Source organism: Heterodontus francisci, chromosome 32, assembly GCF_036365525.1.
Source record: "Heterodontus francisci isolate sHetFra1 chromosome 32, sHetFra1.hap1, whole genome shotgun sequence".
NCBI classification, from domain to species: domain Eukaryota; kingdom Metazoa; phylum Chordata; class Chondrichthyes; order Heterodontiformes; family Heterodontidae; genus Heterodontus; species Heterodontus francisci.
The window spans coordinates 11,797,442-11,812,954 of record NC_090402.1 but is presented as its reverse complement, the minus strand read 5'-3'; the positions used below and the strand labels follow the sequence as shown (position 1 = coordinate 11,812,954).

The window sequence follows — 15,513 nt, the reverse complement described above, 5'->3', positions numbered from 1 at the left end:
TCTTCGGAACTAGCAAATATTAGAAATGTCAAAGGTTATAAGCAAGTGAGGCGGGGGTGGGGCAAGAGATAACAAAGGAGGTGTAGATTGGACAAGGCCACATAGCTGACCAAAAGGTCATGGAGCAAAGGCAAACAATATGTTAATGGTGTGTTGAAAGACAAAGTATTAGTACAGATAGGATGTTAACGAACTGAAGATTAAACAGCAGCAAGTACAAACATGAAAAAAACCAGTGGGTAAGCAAACTGAACAAACTAAGATGAAATGAAATAAACACAAAAAAAAAAGATTGTAAAAAATGTAAAAAAGAAAATAAAAGAGAAAAAATAACTAAAAATAAAAGTAAAATGGGAGGCCCGTCATGCTCTGAAATGATTGAACTCAATGTTCAGTCCAGCAGGCTGTAGTGTGCCTAATCGGTAAATGAGATGCTGTTCCTCGAGCTTGCGTTGATGTTCACTGGAACACTGCAGCAATCCCAGGACAGAGATGTGAGCATGAGAGCTGGGGGGAGTGTTGAAATGGCAAGCAACCGGAAGCTCAGGGTCCTGCTTGTGGACTGAGCTAGTCTGTGTTTGGTCTCCCCAATGTAGAGGAGACCACATTGTGAGCAGCGAATACAGTATACTACATTGAAAGAAGTACAAGTAAATCGCTGCTTCACCTGAAAGGAGTGTTTGGGGCCTGGGATAGTGAGCAGAGAGGAGGTAAATGGGCAGGTATCACACCTCCTGTGATTGCAGGGGAAGGTGCCATGGGACGGGGACGAGGTGGTGGGGGTAATGGAGGAGTGGACCAGGGTATCGCGGAGGGAACGATCCCTTCGGAATGCTGACAGGGGAAGGGAGGTGAAGATGCGTTTGGTAGTGGCATCACGCTGGAGGTGGCGGAAATGGCGGAGGATGATCTTTTGGATATGGAGGCTGATGGGATGGAAAGTGAGGACAAGGGGAACCCTGTCACGGTTCTGAGAGGGAGGGGAAGGGGTGAGGGTAGAGGTGCGGGAAATGGGCCGGACACGGTTGAGGGCCCTGTCAACAACAGTGGGGGGGAATCCTCGGTTGAGGAAAAAGGTCATATCAGAAGCACCGTCATGGAAGGTAGCATCATCAGAGCAGATGCGTCGGAGACGGAGAAACTGGGAGAATGGAATGGAGTCCTTACAGGAGGTAGGGTGTAAAGAAGTGTAGTCGAGGTAGCTGTGGGAGTCGGTGGGCTTATAATGGATATTAGTAGACAACCTATCCCCAGAGATGGAGACAGAGAAGTCGAGGTAGGGAAGGGAAGTGTCAGAGATGGACTATGTAAAGGTGAGAGAAGGGTGGAAATTGGAAGCAAAGTTGATAAAGTTTTCCAGTTCGGGGCGGGAGCAGGAAACGGCACCGATACAGTCATCAATGTACCGGAAAAAGAGTTGGGGGAGGGGGCCTGAGTAGGACTGGAACAAAGAATGCTCGACATATTCCACAAAAAGACAGGCATAACTACGACCCATGCAGGTACCCATAGCAACACCTTTTACTTGAAGGAAGTGAGTGGAGTTGAAGGAGAAGTTGTTCAATGTGAGAACAAGTTCAGCCAGGCGGAGGAGGGTGGTGGTGGATGGGGACTGGTTGGGCCTCTGTTCAAGGAAGAAGCGGAGAGCCCTTAAACCATCCTGGTGGGGGATGGAGGTATAGAGCGATTGGACGTCCATAGTGAAGAGGAGGCGGTTGGGACCAGGAAACTGTAAATTGTCAAAAGAGTCACGGATGTAGATGGGAAGAGACTGGACCGGCGGAGAAAAGATAGAGTCAAGATAGGAAGAAATAAGTTCAGTGGGGAAGAACAGGCTGACACAATAGGTCTGCCGGGACAGTCCCGTTTGTGGATTTTGGGAAGGAGGTAGAAGCGGGCTGTTCGGGGTTGCGGGACTATGATGTTGGAAGCTGTAGAGGGAAGATCTCCAGAGGAGATGAGGTCAGTGACAGTCCTTTGGACAGTGGCTTGATGTTCGGTGGTGGGGTCATGGTCCAGAGGGAGGTAGGAAGAAGTGTCTGTGAGTTGGCGTTGAGCTTCTGCAAGGTAGAGGTCGGTACGCCATACAACAACAGCACCACCCTTGTCTGCAGGTTTGATGACCATGTCGGGGTTAGACCTGAGAGAACGGAGTGCCTCAAGTTCAGAGGGGGACAGGTTAGAGTGAGTGAGGGGGGCAGAGAAATTGAGATGACCAATGTCTTGCTGACAGTTTTCAATGAAGAGATCAAGAGCGGGTAAGAGGCCAGGGGGAGGGGTCCAGGTAGAGGGAGAATGCTGGAGGCGGGTGAATGGGTCTGCTGGTCGGGGCGGGGATTCCTGGTCAAAAAAGTGAGTCCGGAGAAGGAGGTGACAGAAGAAGAGCTCAACGTCATGCCGAGTGCGAAATTCATTGAGGTGGGGACGTAAGGGGATAAAACTGAGACATTTGCTGAGTATAGAATGTTCAGCATCAGAGAGGGGGAGGTCAAAGGGTATAGTGAATGCACGGCAAGGGGTCAGATCAGAAGGGGTGGGGTCAGAGGGAAGTGAAGCGGAAGGAGGATCTGGAGGAGCATTCGTCCCCATCAGCTGCTGGAGCTTGTGTTCCTTGACATCTGAAAGGAGGAAAAAAGGTTTTTTGTTAATGCATCGGATGAGACGAAAGATGAAATGAAACTGCGGAGTAGAACAGCTCTGAGATGAGGCGGTGCTGCTGGGGAGAGAGTTTCAGTGTGTGCATGTGGCAGCACATAGCACTGAGTGTGGATCTCAGGATTCGGCGAGAGTAGCAGTCCGAGGAACGTTGTATTTCTCGGAGATACCTGTGATCCTGGGTGGATTCAAAACATGATGGGTGAAAATGCAGTTGGAAACCATGTGGAATAAGTCGGAGCCGGAGACAGTCACTGAGGAAGGAGATGTGGCTGTGAAAACCAGTTTTGGGAGACACTGTATCAAATACCAGGAGGGAAATAGAGTCATAGAGTCATAGAGTTTTACAGCACAGAAACAGGCCCTTCGGCCCAACGTGCCTGCGCCGACCATCAAGCACCTGTCCTAACTAATCCCATTTCTCCACAGTTGGCCCGTAGCCTTGTATGTTATGGAGTTTCAAGTGCTCATCTAAATATTTCCTGAGTGTTTCTGCCTCTATCACCCCTAAGTGTAGCAAGATTTTGCACTGCTGTCAACTGTGTTCCTGTGCCCCATAAACAAGCTCTCTGACTTACTGCTGTTCATACAACATATATAATAACCTAATAAATACTGCTATTTTAGACCAGGTAATGTGTAATGAGACAGGATTAATGACCTGATAGTAAAGGATCCTCCAGGCAAGAGTGATCATAACAAGATGAATTTTACACTCAGTTTGAGGGTGAGAAATTTGGGTCTGAAAGTAGTATCTTAAACTCAAATAAAGGCAATTACAAAGTTAAGAGACAGAATTGGCTAAAGTGGACTGGGAAAATAGGCTAAAAGCTAAGATAGTAGAGAAGCAGTGGCAGGGTGTCAAATTGAAAGAAAACATATACAATCCTGCAAAGATTAGTGGTAAAAGCAATGAAGGCGAACAAGGTAAAAAAGACAAACGAAAATCCCGTCGGAGAGAAGAGCAGAACTCCTTCAAGGTAGGCATTCCTGGAAGAGAAGTGGCAGTGAATTAAACACTAAAATAAAAGAAAAATACTGCGAATGCTGAAAATCTGAAATAAAAACAAGAAATGCTGGAACCAGTCAGCAGGTCTGGCAGCATCTGTGGAGAGAGAAACAGATGTAACGTTTGACCTTAAGAAATGTGGCTGACTCGCCGTCCCTGGACGGGCGCGCCTGCGCACATTGCCAAGTGCAGACGCACAGTGCACAGTGCGCGCCCGGGTGCGAGCCGGTGCGCGGCCACGAGGAAGTGGGCTGTGCGTTTGCGCGGTGGATGCCAGCCGCTTGCTGGGGGGCGGGGGTTGGGTAGGGGGGAACGGAAGCGTGCGGGAGGGAGACCGAGACAGCTGGAGTGACATCTCCAATGTAACAAGAAAACGATACAGAGCAGCCGAATGGATACAGTGAGCAGCGGGCCGGAGCATGGCTGTCAGATACAGCAGCGATACATTGTAACACAGCGGGTCCGTTAATCACAGCGGACGGGGTAAGTAGCAGCCTGGTAACACTGTCAACACACAACCCACTCACTGCCAACACCAGCACGGGGGCAGCGTCACTGTTCCAGATAGGGGGGTGGGGGATTACTGTTCCAGACTGTGGGGAGGGGGGAATTCATAGGGGCAGCTTTACTGTTCCAGATTGTGGGGAGGGGGGAGGAGGGGGGTACGGTTCCATATCGGGCGGGGGGAATGCATGGGGGCAGCTTTACTGTTCCAGACTGTGGGGAGGGTGGGAGGGGGGGAATTCCAGCTTTACTGTTCCAGATTGGGGATGGGAGGGTGATTACTGTTCCAGACTGGGGGGAGGGGGGAATTCATAGGGGCAGCTTTACTGTTCCAAATTGTGGGGAGGGGGGTACGGTTCCATATCGGGCGGGGGGAATGCATGGGGGCAGCTTTACTGTTCCAGACTGTGGGGAGGGTGGGAGGGGGGAATTCCAGCTTTACTGTTCCAGATCGGGGATGGGAGGGTGATTACTGTTCCAGACTGGGGGGAGGGGGAGGGGAGGGGATTCATGGGGGCAGCTTTACTGTTCCAGATCAGGAAGAGGAGGTTTTATAATCTAGATGTGGGGGTTGGAATCATTGCACTTGGCCAGGGGGAAGAGGGTTTATTGTTCTCCACCAGGAAGGGGACGTTCCCTATTCTAGAATGGGGTGGCAGCGGTGTTGCTGTTCTAGAACAGGACGGAGGGTGCTTGTTATTTTTCATTAGGAGGGGCAGTATATACTGTTCTCGATGGAGGAGGAGGCAGCGTTTACTGTTCTCGATGGGGGAGGGGGCAGCGTTTACTGTTCTCGATGGGGGAGGGGGCAGCGATTACTGTTGTCGATGGGGGAGGGGGCAGTGTTTACTGCTCTCGATGGGGGAGGGGGCAGCGATTACTGTTCTCGATGGAGGAGGGGGCAGCGATTACTGTTGTCGATGGGGGAGGGGGCAGTGTTTACTGCTCTCGATGGGGGAGGGGGCAGCGATTACTGTTCTCGATGGGGGAGGGGGCAGCGTTTACTGTTCTCGATGGAGGAGGGGGCAGCGATTACTGTTCTCGATGGAGGAGGGGGCAGCGATTACTGTTCTCGATGGAGGAGGGGGCAGCGATTACTGTTCTCGATGGAGGAGGGGGCAGCGATTACTGTTCTCGATGGAGGAGGGGGCAGTGTTTACTGTTGTCGATGGGGGAGGGGGCAGCGTTTACTGCTCTCGATGGGGGAGGGGGCAGTGATTACTGTTCTCGATGGAGGAGGGGGTAACATTTACTGTTCTCGATGGTGGAGGGGGCAGTGTTTACTGTTTGCGATGGGGGAGGGGGCACTATTTACTGTTCTCGATGGGGGAGGGGGCAGTATTTACTGTTCTCGATGGGGGAGGGGCAGCGTTTTCTTTTCTCGGAGGAGGGGGCAGTGTCTACTGTTCTCGATGGAGGAGGGGGCAGAGATTACTGTTCTCGATGGGGGAGGGGGCAGCATTTACTGTTCTCGATGGAGGAGGGGGCAGCGATTACTGTTCTCGATGGAGGAGGGGGCAGTATTTACTGTTCTCGATGGGGGAGGGGGCAGCGTTTACTGTTCTCGATGGAGGAGGGGGCAGCGATTACTGTTCTCGATGGAGGAGGGGGCAGCGATTACTGTTCTCGATGGAGGAGGGGGCAGCGATTACTGTTCTCGATGGAGGAGGGGGCAGCGATTACTGTTCTCGATGGAGGAGGGGGCAGCGATTACTGTTCTCGATGGAGGAGGGGGCAGTGATTACTGTTCTCGATGGGGGAGGGGGCAGCGATTACTGTTCTCGGAGGAGGGGGCAGTGATTACTGTTCTCGATGGGGGAGGGGGCAGTGTTCACTGTTCTCGATGGAGGAGGGGGCGGCGATTACTGTTCTCGATGGGGGATAGGGCAGCGTTTATTGTTATCGATGGGGGAGGGGGCAGCGCTAACTGTTCTCGATGGGGGAGGGGTCAGCGTTTACTGTTCTCGATGGAGGAGGGGGCTGCGTTTACTGTTCTCGATGGAGGAGGGGGCTGCGTTTGCTGTTCTCGGAGGAGGGGGCAGTATTTACTGTTCTCGATGGGTGAGGGGGCAGCATTTACTGTTCTCAATGGGGAGGGGGCAGTGTTTACTGTTCTCGATGGAGGAGGGGGCAGTGTTTACTGTTCTCGATGGAGGAGGGGGCAGTGTTTACTGTTCTCGATGGGGGAGGGGGCAGCGTTTACTGTTCTCGATGGGGGAGGGGGCAGCGTTTACTGGTCTCGATGGGGGAGGGGGCAGCGCTAACTGTTCTCGATGGGGAAGGGGGCAGCGTTTACTGTTCTCGATGGAGGAGGGGGCAGCGTTTACTGTTTTCGGAGGAGGGGGCAGTATTTACTGTTCTCGATGGGGGAGGGGGCAGCATTTACTGTTCTCGATGGAGGAGAGGGCAGTGTTTACTGTTATCGATGGGGGAGGGGGCAGTATTTACTGTTCTCGATAGGGGAGGGGGCACTATTTACTGTTATTGATGGGGGAAGGGGCAGCGTTTTCTGTTATTGATGGGGGAGGGGGCAGTATTTACTGTTCTCGATGGGGGAGGGGGCAGTATTTACTGTTCTCGATGGGGGAGGGGGCAGTATTTACTGTTCTCGATGGGGGAGGGGGCAGTATTTACTGTTCTTGATGGGGGAGGGGGCAGCGTTTTCTGTTCTCGATGGAGGAGGGGGCAGTATTTACTGTTCTCGATGGGGGAGGGGGCTGTCTTTACTGTTCTTAATGGAGGATGGGGCAGTGTTTACTGTTCTCGATGGGGGAGGGGGCAGTGTTTACTGTTCTCGATGGGGGAGGGGGCAGCGTTTACTGTTCTCGATGGGGGAGGGGGCAGCGTTTACTGTTCTTGATTGGGGAGGGGGCAGCGTTTCCTGTTTTAGATGGGGAGGGACTGTGTTGACAGAGTTGTATTTTTCTTGGTATTGTTTACATCCCACTTTCTTTCTCGCCGTCCCCCTGTCTCAGTTCCAGACTTGATTTCGAGGTGAGACGATACATATGACAGCCTGCAGCAGCAGAATCTTTGTCCAAATTATTTCTGCCATCCCAGTTCCCTGTGCCCTTTTTACAATATGTAACCTCCGACAAACTGTGCACAAAAGTGCAAGGGAGACTGGAAATTCGATCTTCTTGTTTCTCGGGTACATGAATTCAAGTGCTGACCTGAGACCAATATTCATTTCATTGATAGCTGTGGAAATGTGAAGTGCAATTAGTTTGAATATTTCCAGCCTTTTTCTTTCTCTGGTCAAAATCCATGACTCCAACCTGGCAATGAATTTTCAGCCTGGATCAGAAAGGCCACAAACGTGACAGCTGATTAGGGACAGTTATTCTGCAGCAGTTGGGTATCTGCTTATTAACTGTTTGTTTGTAACATCTTCTGGTCCTGAGAAAAGGGCACCAGCCTGAAATATTAACCCATTGTGTTTCTCTCTCAACAGATGCTGCCTAACTGGCTGCGTGTTACCAACCGTTTCCGCTTTTGTTTCAACAAAATACCTTGCCCCTCATTTACATCTCTTTAAATATCTAATACACTTCTCCTTTTTTGAGGCTGGCGTAATGTATTTTGACCAGAGTATATGTTGTTGTCCAGCTGGGGGTTGCTTCATCGTGATATCCAGCGGTTGGGGGGAGATGAATGAATGGAAAATATCTCCTTCCACAGCTATGATATGGTGAATGCAAAGGAGAAATAGTGCTTGGGTTGTTGGTTTTTAATTCTTTCATGGGATGTAGGCATCACTGGCAAGGCCAACATTTGGTGCCCATCCCCAATTGCCCTTGACATCTGAGTGGCTTGCTAGGCCATTTCAGAGGGCAGTTAAGAGTCAACCACATTGCTGTGGGTCTGGAGTCACATGTAGGCCAGACCAGGTAAGGATGGCAGATTTCCTTCCCTAAAGGATATTAGTGAACCAGATGGGTTTTTACAACCATTAATGATGGTTTTACGGCACCATTACTGAGACTAGCTTTTAATTCCAGATTTTTTATTAATTGATTGAATTTATATTTCACCAGCTGCCAAGGTGGGAATTGAACCTGTGTCCCCAGGACATTACCCAAAGACTCTGGATTACTAGGCCAGTGACATTACCACTACGCCACCATCTCCCCATTACCTTGGGGTACATTGCAGAGCGGGAGAGAGAGAGAGAGAACGTATCCGGGAAGTGTTGATGAACTTGGGGAAAGAATGGGTCTGGTTCTGATGGAATATTGTCATTGCAGTTGAGTGTGGAACATCCAGCACTGGAGAGATTAGAACAACTAAATTGATAAGCTTGTGAAGAGGCTTTGGAAACTAGGAATATGAAGAGTGGAGAAGGGAAATCATCTGGGGAATTTCAGTGAGTTGTTCAACCTAATAGGTGTAAATCAATAGAACCCCAATACTATATTCCTTAGAAACTTCACAATGTAGAATAGAATTACTTGGAATTTTGCAGCACCAAAATGGCCCAACTGATCCATGTCAGTGTTTCTATTCCACACGAATCTCCTCCCATTATACTTCATCTCATTCCATCACCATAGCCTTCTGTTTCTTTCTCCCTTATGTGCTTATGTAGCCTCCCTTTAATTGCATCTATGTTATTCAACTCAACCATAACAAGTTAGCACGGCCTCGAGTTGTGAAGAAGGAAGGTGAACAGTTTGGATTATTTTATGCAAGAGTGCCTGGGAGGGAGTGGGGGCGGAAAGTGTTTACAAATTCAAAAGGGGAACTATATTAGGTATTTAGCAAGGAAGTAAACGAGGGGGAAGGTATTTTGTTGAATCGAACGCGGAAACTGTTGGAAACACTCAGCCAGTTAGACAGCATCTGTCGAGAGAGAAACACAATGGGTTAATATTTCAGGCTGGTGCCCTTTTCTCAGGACCAGAAGATGTTACAGACAAACAGTTAATGAGCAGATACCCAGCCAGGATAAAAGGGGCCAGCCCAGGAAAGATAGAGAGGGGTCTGTGATTAGGTGCAAGACAGAAGATGTTTAAATGACAAAAGTGATGATGAGAGAAAGTAGAGAAGCAAGAGAAGTGTCCAGGGGATGTGTGAATGGTTTCATCAGATTACAAGATGGGTGAGAGAAGGATGGAAAATCTGGCAAAGCGGAGAAGGCTCCACGGCCCAGGAATGTGGCAGAAGAAAGGTACACAGGTTCAGGTTTTATTTCAGATTTCTGGCACCTGCCGTATTTTGCTTTTTGGTATTTTTTTAAAAAAACAACCTTTGTCACAGCTAGACAAACAATCACACTCCACCATTCAACAATGTTTTAAAGCACAAATTATTTTATCTACATGACAATAATGACTGCACTTCAAAAAGTAATTCATTGGGTGTGCAACGATTTGGGGCATCCTCAGGGCTTGGATCATGTGATACAGTCCTGGTTTTTCAACCTAATTCAGATTTATGGTTCACAGTATATGTGCACATTTCACCCTGGGGGAAATATTTGGCTGGGATTTATGTTTATCGGGGCTTACACACATGAGGCTATTGGCTTTTGAAATTTTGAAATCGAAAAGCCCAGCCACATCATCAGGAATGCAACACATCACTACTGCCATTTAACATCTCGGCTGACTTTAAAAACATCAATGGTTGACAGGGTACAATTGGTATATTACTAATGACTGCTTTATTTAACCACATCCATCACATTGGTGAGTTGCTATCATAAGGAGGGGTTCCTATTTTAAAGGTGTCAAAATAAATCAGGCTTCCTTTGTTATGTGGGATTCTGGGATTTCTCAGTGTATTGGGGATAACATTTCACAATTCCATCCGTTTATCATTAGGACTACTGGTGACTGATGGAGTCAAATTCCTTTTTATAATTAAATGGATTCATTGAGATGTTTACCAGTGTTTTGGATGTCATGTTCTTTAAATGTTTCGGCCAAAAACACAAATTAGTTTATCAACCTGACAACAGTGACTATGCTTCAAAAGTAATTCATTAGCTATGCAGCGATTTCAGAAGGTGAATATATGTGCAAGTCTGCCTGTCTTTCTTGATCATGAGATTTAGAATTCCAGTTGTCAGCCTTGACTCAGACAGTAGCACTCTTGCCTCTGAGTCAGAAAGTCAGGGGTCCGAGCTCTAATCCAGGATTTGAGCACCTAATCTCAATGCAGTACTGAGGGAGCACTGTGCTGAAATGTTGAAGGTGCTGTCTTTCAGAGGTGGCATCAGCTGCTCTCTCGAGTGGCTGTAAAAGATCCCAAGATCCTATTTGAAGAGCAGCAGGAGTGTTTTCACGGTGTCCTGGCTAACATGTAGCCCTCAACCAACACCATCAGAAGAGGTTATTTGGTGATTTATCTACTGCTGTTTGTGGGAGCTTGTTGTGCCCAAATTGGCTGCTGTGTTTCCCTACATTACAACAATAACATTAGTACAAGTAGGGTACTCATGCTTTGTCTTTCAACACACCATTAACATATTGTTTGTCTTTGCTCCACGACCTTCTGGTCAGCTATTCTGTGACCTTGTCCGATCTACACGTTCTCCTTTGTTATCTCTTGCCCCACCCCCGCTTTACTTGCTTATAACCTTTTACATTTCTAATATTTGCCAGTTCTGCAGAAGGGTCACTGACCTGAAATGTTAACTCTGCTTCTATCTCCACAGATGCTGCCAGACCTGCTGAGTATTTCCAGCATTTCTTGTTTTTATTTCAGATTTCCAGCATCCGCAGTATTTTGCTTTTATTACCCAGTCTAGGATAGCCTGTTCTCTAGCTGGTTCCTCAATGTATTGGTTGAAAAAGCCGTCACATACGCACTCCAGAAATCCTTTTCCACAGTATTTGACCAATCTATATGTAGATTAAAATCACCCATGATTACAGTTGTACCTTATTGCATGCATCTCGAATCTCCTGTTTACTGCCATTCCTTACATCTCCACTACTGTTTGGCGACCTATAGACAACCCCCACCAACGTTTTCTGCCCTTTGTTGTTTCTTAGCTCCACCCATACAGATTCCACATCAGGATTCTCTGAGCTAATATTCTTCCTCACAATTGCATTGATTTCCTCCTTTACTAACAAGGCTACTCCACCTCCTTTCCCTTTTTGCCTGTCCTTCCTAAATATTGAATACCCCTGAATGTTCAGTTCCCATCCTTGGTCACCCTGCAGCCATGGCTCCGTAATCGCAGCCATATCATAACCGTTTATATCTGTTCGCGCTGTTAATTCATTATTGTGAATGCTCCGTGCATTAAGACACAATGCCTTAGACTTGTCTTTTCAACATTGTTACTCAGCTTAGCTTTATTTTGCACTGTGGCCCCATTTGTTTCTCGCCCTTGTTTTCTCTGCCGTCCACTTTTGATTCTTACCTTTCTGTTTTTCATTTTTATCCTTGTTTCCCCCTCCTCTGTCTCCTTGCTCAAATTCCCATCCCCCTGCCATTCTAGTTTAAACCCTCCCTGACAGCACTGGACAACACCGCCCCGCCTGGTTGAAATTGGTCCCGGTCATGGCCAGATTCAACTCGTCCAGCTTGTATTGGCCCCACCTTCCCCAGAACCGGTCCCAATTTCCCAGGAATCTGAATCCCTCCCCCTACGCCATTTCTCCAGCCACTTATTCATCTGATATATCCTGCTGTTTCTGCTTTCGCTAGCACGTGGCATACATTAATCCTGAGATTACTACCTTCGAGGTCCTACTTTTTAATTTACATCCTAACTCCCTTTATTCAGCTTGTAGGACTTCATCACTTTTTTCTTACCAATGTCATTGGTACCGATATGTACCACAACAACTTGCTGCTCAGAGACATCCTTGACCCTATCACCAGGGAGGCAACATACCATCCTGGAGTCTCTTTTGCGGCTGCAGAAATGCCTGTCTGTTCCCCTTACGATTGAATCCCCTATCACTATAGCCCTGCCACTCTTCTTCCTCCCCTCCTGTGCAGCAGAGCCACCCATGGTGCCATGAACTTGGCTCTTGCTGCTTTCCCCTGAGCCATCTCCCCCAACAATATCCAAAGTGGTATATCTGTTAGAGAGGGGGATGGCCACAGGGGACTCCTGCACTACCTGCCTTCCTCTACTCAGCCTGGTGGTCACCCATTCCCTTTCTGCCTTTGCAGCATTTGCCTGCAGTGTGACCACCTTGCTAAACGTGCTGTACATGATGATCTCAGCATCGCAGGTGCTCCACAGTAAATCCATCCACAGCTCCAGCTCCGTAATGCGGGTAGCCAGTAGCTGCAGATGGATACACTTCCTGCAGGCATGGTGTCAGGGACGCTGGAAGCGTCCCTGATTTCCCACATAGCGCAGGAGCAGCATATCACGGGTGCAAGATCTCCTGCCATGACTTCCTTTAGATTACTTAGTTACTCCCTTTCATTAAAAAATACTAATTATGCTAGGGGCCTTGTTCTACTCCAAAGACTACCCACTACAATCTAATGCTGTAATTAACTGCTTAGTTATTTTGTTCAACTATTTTATTTTCCTTTTTTAATATATTTTATTAAGTTTACCACTAGTTCCTTTACTATTTTAAACTTTAGGATTAGAATGGATCTTAATCACTTACCAGATACTCACCAAACAGGTAGCCTCTTCCCTGCTCCCTCTGTTGATTGTGACCAATCAACATCACTTCAGACAATCTGAGCAATCTGCTGACATAAGTGATTTTAAATAGGAACAGGTTAGCTATACAAACATGGTTCTGATGGGGGATTTGGTATTGAATATATCACCAGCACTAACAACATACATTTACATAGCACCGTTAACATCGTAAAAAGTCCCAAGGTGCTTCATTGCAGTGTAATCAGACAAAATGTAATACTGAACCGCATAAGGAGATATTAGAACAGGTGACCAAAAGCTTGGTCAAAGAGGTACATTTTAAAGTGTGTCTTAAGCATCAAATTAAAATGGTCCTTTTGAGTGAAGGGAGAAGCAAGGAGAATTTTTTAAGCAAAGGTTTGTTGGAGCAAAGAATGCTTTGGGACAGGGATCAGTTGAGGCAGAGACCATTGCCTCTTTGAAGGGAAAATGGGACAGCTATTTAAAACAGGGCAATGAAGGGGAGAAAGCAGAACAGTGGGATTTAGTTTTGGATTATTCTAGCAAAGGGCCTGCTCAGATGTGATGGGTCAAATGTCTTTTTCTCTAAGTAAACATCTGTGATTCCAAATTGTAACCATTATGTAATTTCCTCCCACTTCCACTTTCAGTGGGAATATTAGTGGGATGTATACTACTGCGGATAGCATTGCATAGAGATGAAATCATCAGCAGTAAGGCTAAGCAAAAGTTCTCTTGCCTCTTATCCCAAAGATTTTGGGGGTCATTTTGTCTTCATTCGAGAGTGTAAAATGAACAATATTGATGTGGCTGACCATTAAACACATTTCCCGATTTTATTAACTTCAATGGAAGCTAAAATCAGGGGAGGTGTTTAACAGGTGGTCGAGCCGATATTGCACCTTTTACACTATCATTTAAAGCCAAGATTGCCCCTTCTGTATTATGTAGTATAGTTGATCCTGTAAATTGAGTGTAACCCACATCTGCAATTCCAGTTTGTCCTTTGGCCATTTCGACCCTCTCTGGACTGCCCTACAAACAACAATGAGATGAAGGACCAATTCATCTATTTTTGTTAATATTACCTTAGAGAGGATTCATCCAAAACACTGCTGCCCAGATCCCAACTCGCACCAAACCTCATTGACCCCTGTGCTTCATGGCCTACATTGGCTCCCAATCTGACAATACCTCGATTTTAAAATTCTCATCCTTATTTCAAATCCCTCCATGGCCTTGTTCACCCCTCCCTATCTTTGTACTCTCCTTCAGTCCTACAACTCTCCAAGATCTTCGCACTCCTCCAATTCTTGTCTTTTGCGCATCCCCGATTTTCATTGCTCCATTAATGAAGGCTGCCCTAAGCTCTGGAATTCCTTCTCTAAACCTGTCCACCTCTTGATCTCTCTTTCCTCTTTTAAAACTCTCTCTATAACCAAGCTTTTGATCACTTGTCTTAATATCCCCTTATGAGGCTGGGTGTTTTGTTTGTTTTGTTTGTTTGATAATCGCTCCTGTGAAGCAGCTTGGGAAGTTTTACGACATTAAAGGCACTATATAAATGCAAGTTTCTGTTGTTGTTCTTGAGCAGGACACTGGGAGGACTCCCTGCTCTTCATCAAATAGTGCTATGGGATTTTCAGCATTTATCTGAACCACACAAACAGACAGGCAGTAGTTCCTATGCAGGAGACTGAGGGCAATATTAACTCCTGGGCTTCATTTCCATTTGACTGACAGACTGCATCTTCTGATTGCGTCGGGGGTCGGGTGACCTGCCCACATGACGTGTACAATTTCCGTCCCCACTTCCTATTTAAAGCAGGGACGAGCATCTTGAAGCAAATTTGCATTCCTTGAATTCATTATTTCTGGAAGAACACCTAAAAATGACTTAGTAGCACAGATGAGTGGAACAGCTGTCCCTGGTTTTGTGGCACATCTCTGGAGGGATTTGGACCCCTCTGTATGGCAAGGTTATGTGGTATATAGGACATCACCACTGTAATATTCCAGAAAGCCAGTTGGTGAAGGATAGTACTGGAGCCAATCTTTACTCTGTCTAACATTTATTTACAGAGTGAAGCATTACAAGCACACACCTCCTAACCCAACCATACCAGAGTTTCCGTAAGTGTCTCCTTATACGTGCTCAAGTGAAACCCTAATTAATGCCCTCCATCTGCATATAATTAAGCACAATTAATATACAATTAAGACCCATGATGGGAAGTTCCCCAGATCTGTCGAGACATAGGAACCTCTGCTTCAGCATCCCTATGGTGTACTGAATGGTGAGCCAGTGGTCCCCTGATTTTACGTATCCCGGTGTTGCTCAGGCAGTGTGATGTTGCAATGTGTTGTCATTCGCTGCTTTTAATGGGAGTATCCCTTGTTCTCTTGTGATTGCAGTGCCAATGCCTAATGCACCACCACAAGGTTTTAACTTCTTAACACAAGCTTCTAGATTACTTGAAGTTTATTTAACTAACCTGTTGGAGTCTTTTGAGGATGTAACTAGCAGAATAGATAAGGGGGAACCAGTGGATGTGGTATATTTTGATTTTCAGAAAGCTTTTGATAAGGTGCAACACAAGAGATTAGTAATCAAAATTAGAACACATGGGATTGGGGGCAATATACAGGCATGGACAGAAAATAGAGAGTAAGAATAAATGGGTCAATTACAGGTTGGCAGGCTGTGATTATTGGGATACTGCAAGGTTCTGTACGTGGGCCCCAGCTA

The 15,513-nt window shown here is 47.0% G+C and overlaps 1 protein-coding gene across 1 annotated transcript in view; it reads left to right on the top strand.

The window, feature by feature from the left end:
- The first annotated feature begins 3,975 nt into the window (after positions 1 to 3,975).
- The window catches only part of LOC137347631 (alpha-N-acetylgalactosaminide alpha-2,6-sialyltransferase 6-like), a 47,632-nt gene continuing 36,094 nt past the window's right edge, over positions 3,976 to 15,513 (top strand). The window contains exon 1 of the mRNA XM_068012239.1: positions 3,976 to 4,147. The gene's annotated coding sequence lies outside the window, so the exon portion shown is untranslated. The remainder of the gene's footprint in view (positions 4,148 to 15,513) is intronic.